Genomic DNA, 7,964 nt, shown 5'->3' with positions numbered 1-7,964 from the left:
AGGAAATATGCCCTAGAGGCAATAATAAAGTTATTATTTATTTCCTTATATCATGATAAATGTTTATTATTCATGCTAGAATTGTATTAACCGGAAACATAATACATGTGTGAATGCATAGACAAACAGAGTGTCACTAGTATGCCTCTACTTGACTAGCTCGTTAATCAAAGATGGTTATGTTTCTTAACCATGAACAAAGAGTTGTTATTTGATTAATGGGATCACATCATTAGGTGAATGATCTGATTAACATGACCCATTCCATTAGCTTAGCACCCGATCGTTTAGTATGTTGCTATTGCTTTCTTCATGACTTATACATGTTCCTATGACTATGAGATTATGCAACTCCCGTTTGCCGGAGGAACACTTTGTGTGCTACCAAACGTCACAACGTAAATGAGTGATTATAAAGGTACTCTACAGGTGTCTCCAAAGGTACATGTTGGGTTGGCCTATTTCGAGATTAGCATTTGTCACTCCGATTGTCGGAGAGGTATCTCTGGGCCCTCTCGGTAATGCACATCACATAAGCCTTGCAAGCATTGCAACTAATGAGTTAGTTGCGAGATGATGTATTACGGAACGAGTAAAGAGACTTGCCGGTAACGAGATTGAACTAGGTATTGAGATACCGACGATCGAATCTCGGGCAAGTAACATACCGATGACAAAGGGAACAACGTATGTTGTTATGCGGTCTGACCGATAAAAATCTTCGTAGAATATGTAGAAGCCAATATGAGCATCCAGGTTCCGCTATTGGTTATTGACCGGAGACGTGTCTCGGTCATGTCTACATTGTTCTCGAACCCGTAGGGTCCGCACGCTTAAGGTTTTGATGACAGTTATATTATGAGTTTATGAGTTTTGATGTACCGAAGTTAGTTCGGAGTCCCGGATGTGATCACGGACATGACGAGGAGTCTCGAAATGGTCGAGACATAAAGATTTATATATTGGACGGCTATATTCGGACACCGGAAGTGTTCCGGGTGATTTCGGAGAAAACCGGAGAGCCGGAGGGTTACTGGAAGTAATGGGCCATATGGGCCTTAGTGGAGAGAGAGGGGCAGCCAAAGGTGGGTCGCGCGCCTCCTCCCCCTAGTCCGAATTGGACTAGGAGAGGGGGGGCGGCGCCCCCCTTTCCTTCTCCCTCCCCACTTCTTTCCCCCTCCTAGTAGGAGTCCTACTCCTACTAGGAGGAGGACTCCTCCTTGGCGCGCCATAGAGGCCGGCCGGCCTCCTCCCCTTGATCCTTTATATACGGGGGCAGGGGGCACCCCTTGACACACAAGTTGATCCACGTGATCATATTCTTAGCCGTGTGCGGTGCCCCCTTCCACCATAGTCCTCGATAATATTGTAGTGGTGCTTAGGCGAAGCCCTGCGACGTTAGTACATCAAGATCGTCACCACGCCGTCGTGCTGACGGAACTCTTCCCTGACACTTTGCTGGATCGGAGTCCGGGGATCATCATCGAGCTGAACGTGTGCTAGAACTCGGAGGTGCCGTAGTTTCGGTGCTTGATCGGTCGGGCCGTGGAGACGTACGACTACATCAACCAAACACTTCCGTTGTCGATCTACAAGGGTACGTAGATTACACTCTCCCCTTCACGTTGCCATGCATCACCATGATCTTGCGTGTGCGTAGGAAATTTTTTGAAATTACTACGTTCCCCAACAGTGGCATCCAAGCCTAGGTTTTATATGTTGATGTTATATGCACGAGTAGAACACAAGTGAGTTGTGGGCGATATAAGTCATACTGCTTACCAGCATGTCATACTTTGGTTCGCCGGTATTGTTGGACGAAGCGGCCCGGACCGACATTACGCGTACGCTTACGCGAGACCGGTTCTCCCGACGTGCTTTGCACATAGGTGGCTTGCGGGTGACAGTTTCTCCAACTTTAGTTGAACCGAGTGTGGCTACGCCCAGTCCTTGCGAAGGTTAAAACAGCACCAACTTGACAAACTATCGTTGTGGTTTTGATGCGCAGGTAAGATTGGTTCTTGCTTAAGCCCGTAGCAGCCACGTAAAACTTGCAACAACAAAGTAGAGGACGTCTAACTTGTTTTTGTAGGGCATGTTATGATGTGATATGGTCTCAAGACATGATGCTAAATTTTATTGTATGAGATGATCATGTTTTTAACCGAGTTATCGGCAACTGGCAGGAGCCATATGGTTGTCGCTTTATTGTATGCAATGCAATCACGCTGTAATGCTTTACTTTATCACTAAGCGGTAGTGATAGTCGTGGAAGCATAAGATTGGCGAGACGACAACGATGCTACGATGGAGATCAAGGTGTCGCGCCGGTGACGATGGCGATCACGATGGTGCTTCGAAGATGGAGATCACAAGCACAAGATGATGATGGCCATATCATATCACTTATATTGATTGCATGTGATGTTTATCGTTTATGCATCTTATCTTGCTTTGTTTGACGGTAGCATTATAAGATGATCTCTCACTAATTATCAAGAAGTGTTCTCCCTGAGTATGCACCATTGTGAAAGTTCTTCGTGCTGAGACACCACGTGATGATCGGGTGTGATAGGCTCTACGTTCAAATACAACGGGTGCAAAACAGTTGGACACGCGGAATACTCAGGTTATACTTGACGAGCCAAGCATATACAGATATGGCCTCGGAACACGGAGACCAAAAGGTTGAGCGTGAATCATATAGTAGATATGATCAACATAGTGATGTTCACCAATGAAACTACTCCATCTCACGTGATGATCGGACATGGTTTAGTTGATTTGGATCACGTAATCACTTAGAGGATTAGAGGGATGTCTATCTAAGTGGGAGTTCTTTAAGTAAATTAATTGAACCTAAATTTATCATGAAACTTAGTACCTGATAGTATCTTGCTTGTTTATGCTTGATTGTAGATAGATGGATCGTGCTGTTGTTCCGTTGAATTTTAATGCGTTCCTTGAGAAAGCAAAGTTGAAAGATGATGGTAGCAATTACACGGACTGAGTCTGTAACTTGAGGATTATCCTTATTGCTGCACAGAAGAATTATGTCCTGGAAGCACCGCTAGGTGTCAGGCCTGCTGCTGGAGCAACACCAGATGTTATGAACGTCTGGCAGAGCAAAGCTGATGACTACTCGATAGTTCAGTGTGCCATGCTTTACGGCTTAGAATCGGGACTTCAACGACGTTTTGAACGTCATGGAGCATATGAGATGTTCCAGGAGTTGAAGTTAATATTTCAAGCAAATGCCCGGATTGAGAGATATGAAGTCTCCAATAAGTTCTATAGCTGCAAGATGGAAGAGAACAGTTCTGTCAGTGAGCATATACTCAAAATGTCTGGGTATAATAATCACTTGATTCAATTGGGAGTTAATCTTCCAGATGATTGCGTCATTGACAGAATTCTCCAATCACTGCCACCAAGCTACAAGAGCTTCGTGATGAACTATAATATGCAAGGGATGAATAAGACTATTCCCGAGCTCTTCGCAATGCTGAAAGTTGCGGAGGTAGAAATCAAGAAGGAGCATCAAGTGTTGATGGTCAAACAAGACCACTAGTTTCAAGAAAAAGGGCAAAGGGAAGAAGAAGGGGAACTTCAAAAAGAACAGCAAGCAAGTTGCTACTCAAGAGAAGAAACCCAAACCTGGACCTAAGCCTGAAACTGAGTGCTTCTACTGCAAGCAGACTGGTCACTGGAAGCGGAACTGCCCCAAGTATTTGGCGGATAAGAAGGATGGCAAGGTGAACAAAGGTATATGTGATATACATGTTATTGATGTGTACCTTACTAATGCTCGCAGTAGCACCTGGGTATTTGATACTGGTTCTGTTGCTAATATTTGCAACTCGAAATAGGGACTACAGATTAAGCGAAGATTGGCTAAGGACGAGGTGACGATGCGCGTGGAAAACGGTTCCAAAGTCGATGTGATTGCAGTCGGCACGCTACCTCTACATCTACCTTCGGGATTAATATTAGACCTAAATAATTGTTATTTGGTGCCAGCGTTAAGCATGAACATTATATCTGGATCTTGTTTGATGCGAGACGGTTATTCATTTAAATCTGAGAATAATGGTTGTTCTATTTATATGAGTAATATCTTTTATGGTCATGCACCCTTAAAGAGTGGTCTATTTTTATTGAACCTCGATAGTAGTGACACACATATTCATAGTGTTGAAGCCAAAAGATGCAGAGTTGATAATGATAGTGCAACTTATTTGTGGCACCGCCGTTTAGGTCATATCGGTGTAAAGCGCATGAAGAAACTCCATACTGATGGACTTTTGGAACCACTTGATTATGAATCACTTGGTACTTGCGAACCGTGCCTCATGGGCAAGATGACTAAAACACCGTTCTCCGGTACTATGGAGAGAGCAACATATTTGTTGGAAATCATACATACAGATGTATGTGGTCCGATGAATATTGAGGCTCGTGACGGATATCGTTATTTTCTCACCTTCACAGATGACTTAAGCAGATATGGGTATATCTACTTAATGAAACATAAGTCTGAAACGTTTGAAAAGTTCAAAGAATTTCAGAGTGAAGTTGAAAATCATTGTAACAAGAAAATAAAGTTTCTACGATCTGATCGTGGAGGAGAATATTTGAGTTACGAGTTTGGTGTACATTTGAAACAATGCGGAATAGTTTCGCAACTCACGCCACCCGGAACACCACAGCATAATGGTGTGTCCGAACGTCGTAATCGTACTTTACTAGATATGGTGCGATCTATGATGTCTCTTACTGATTTACCGCTATTGTTTTGGGGATACGCTCTAGAGACGGCCGCATTCACGTTAAATAGGGCACCATCAAAATCCGTTGAGACGACGCCTTATGAACTGTGGTTTGGCAAGAAACCAAAGTTGTCGTTTCTGAAAGTTTGGGGCTGTGATGCTTATGTGAAAAAGCTTCAACCTGATAAGCTCGAACCCAAATCGGAGAAATGTGTCTTCATAGGATATCCAAAGGAGACTATTGGATACACCTTCTATTACAGATCTGAAGGCAAGACTTTTGTTGCTAAGTTCGGAAACTTTCTGGAGAAGGAGTTTCTCTCGAAAGAAGTGAGTGGGAGGAAAGTAGAACTTGACGAGGTAACTGTACCTGCTCCCTTATTGGAAAGTAGTGCATCACAGAAAACTGTTTCTGTGACACTTACACCAGTTAGTGAGGAAGCTAATGATGATGATCATGAAACTTCAGAACAAGATACTACTGAACCTCGTAGATCAACCAGAGTGAGATCCGCGCCAGAGTGGTACGGTAATCCTGTTCTGGAAGTCATGCTACTAGATCATGATGAACCTACGAACTATGAAGAAGCGATGGTGAGCCCAGATTCCGCAAAATGGCTTGAAGCCATGAAATCTGAGATGGGATCCATGTATGAGAACAAAGTATGGACTTTGGTTGACTTGCCCGATGATTGGCAAGCAATTGAGAATAAATGGATCTTCAAGAAAAAGACTGACGCTGACGGTAATATTACTGTCTACAAAGCTCGACTTGTCGCAAAAGGTTTTCGGCAAGTTCGAGGGATTGACTACGATGAGACCTTCTCACCCATAGCGATGCTTAAGTCTGTCCGAATCATGTTAGCAATTGCCGCATTTTATGATTATGAAATTTGGCAGATGGATGTCAAAACTGCATTCCTGAATGGATTTCTGGAAGAAGAGTTGTATATGATGCAACCAGAAGGTTTTGTCGATCCAAAGGGAGCTAACAAAGTGTGCAAGATCCAGCAATCCATTTATGGACTGGTGCAAGCCTCTCGGAGTTGGAAACGCTTTGATAGTGTGATCAAAGCATTTGGTTTTATACAGACTTTTGGAGAAGCCTGTATTTACAAGAAAGTGAGTGGGAGCTCTGAAGCATTTCTGATATTATATGTGGATGACATATTACTAATTGGAAATGATATAGAATTTCTGGATAGCATAAAGGGATACTTGAATAAGAGTTTTTCAATGAAAGACCTCGATGAAGCTGCTTACATATTAGGCATTAAGATCTATAGAGATAGATCAAGACGCTTAATTGGACTTTCACAAAGCACATACCTTGACAAAGTTTTGAAGAAGTTCAAAATGGATCAAGCAAAGAAAGGGTTCTTGCCTGTGTTACAAGGTGTGAAGTTGAGTAAGACTCAATGCCCGACCACTGCTGAAGATAGAGAAAAAATGAAAGATGTTCCCTATGCTTCAGCCATAGGCTCTATCATGTATGCAATGCTGTGTACTAGACCTGATGTGTGCCTTGCTATAAGTCTAGCAGGGAGGTACCAAAGTGATCCAGGAGTGGATCACTGGACAGCGGTCAAGAACATCCTGAAATACCTGAAAAGGACTAAGGATATGTTTCTCATTTATGGAGGTGACAAAGAGCTCATCGTAAAAGGTTACGTTGATGCAAGCTTTGACACTGATCCGGACGATTCTAAATCGCAAATCGGATACGTGTTTACATTAAACGGTGGAGCTGTCAGTTGGTGCAGTTCTAAACAAAGCGTTGTAGCGGGATCTACATGTGAAGCGGAGTACATAGCTGCTTCGGAAGCAGCAAATGAAGGAGTCTGGATGAAGGAGTTCATATCCGATCTAGGTGTCATACCTAGTGCATCGGGTCCAATGAAAATCTTTTGTGACAATACTGGTGCAATTGCCTTGGCAAAGGAATCCAGATTTCACAAGAGAACCAAGCACATCAAGAGACGCTTCAATTCCATCCGGGATCTAGTCCAGGTGGGAGACATAGAGATTTGCAAGATACATACGGATCTGAATGTTGCAGACCCGTTGACTAAGCCTCTTCCACGAGCAAAACATGATCAGCACCAAGGCTCCATGGGTGTTAGAATCATTACTGTGTAATCTAGATTATTGACTCTAGTGCAAGTGGGAGACTGAAGGAAATATGCCCTAGAGGCAATAATAAAGTTATTATTTATTTCCTTATATCATGATAAATGTTTATTATTCATGCTAGAATTGTATTAACCGAAAACATAATACATGTGTGAATGCATAGACAAATAGAGTGTCACTAGTATGCCTCTACTTGACTAGCTCGTTAATCAAAGATGGTTATGTTTCCTAACCATGAACAAAGAGTTGTTACTTGATTAACGGGATCACATCATTAGGTGAATGATCTGATTGACATGACCCATTCCATTAGCTTAGCACCCAATCGTTTAGTATGTTGCTATTGCTTTCTTCATGACTTATACATGTTCCTATGACTATGAGATTATGCAACTCCCGTTTGCCGGAGGAACACTTTGTGTGCTACCAAACGTCACAACGTAAATGGGTGATTATAAAGGTACTCTACAAGTGTCTCCAAAGGTACATGTTGGGTTGGCATATTTCGAGATTAGGATTTGTCACTCCGATTGTCGGAGAGGTATCTCTGGGCCCTCTCGGTAATGCACATCACATAAGCCTTGCAAGCATTGCAACTAATGAGTTAGTTGCGAGATGATGTATTACGGAACGAGTAAAGAGACTTGCCGGTAACAAGATTGAACTAGGTATTGAGATACCGACGATCGAATCTCGGGCAAGTAACATACCGATGACAAAGGGAACAATGTATGTTGTTATGCGGTCTGACCAATAAAGATCTTCGTAGAATATGTAGGAGCCAATATGAGCATCCAGGTTCCGCTATTGGTTATTGACCAGAGACGTGTCTCGGTCATGTCTAAATTGTTCTCGAACCCGTAGGGTCCGCACGCTTAAGGTTTCGATGACAGTTATATTATGAGTTTATGAGTTTTGATATACCGAAGTTAGTTCGGAGTCCCGGATGTGATCACGGACATGACGAGGAGTCTCGAAATGGTCGAGACATAAAGATTGATATATTGGACGGCTATATTCGGACACCGGAAGTGTTCCGGGTGATTTCGGAGAAAACCGGAG

Source organism: Triticum dicoccoides, chromosome 5A, assembly GCF_002162155.2.
Source record: "Triticum dicoccoides isolate Atlit2015 ecotype Zavitan chromosome 5A, WEW_v2.0, whole genome shotgun sequence".
In the NCBI taxonomy this organism is placed as follows: Eukaryota; Viridiplantae; Streptophyta; class Magnoliopsida; order Poales; family Poaceae; genus Triticum; species Triticum dicoccoides.
Note: the sequence above shows the minus strand (reverse complement) of the source record.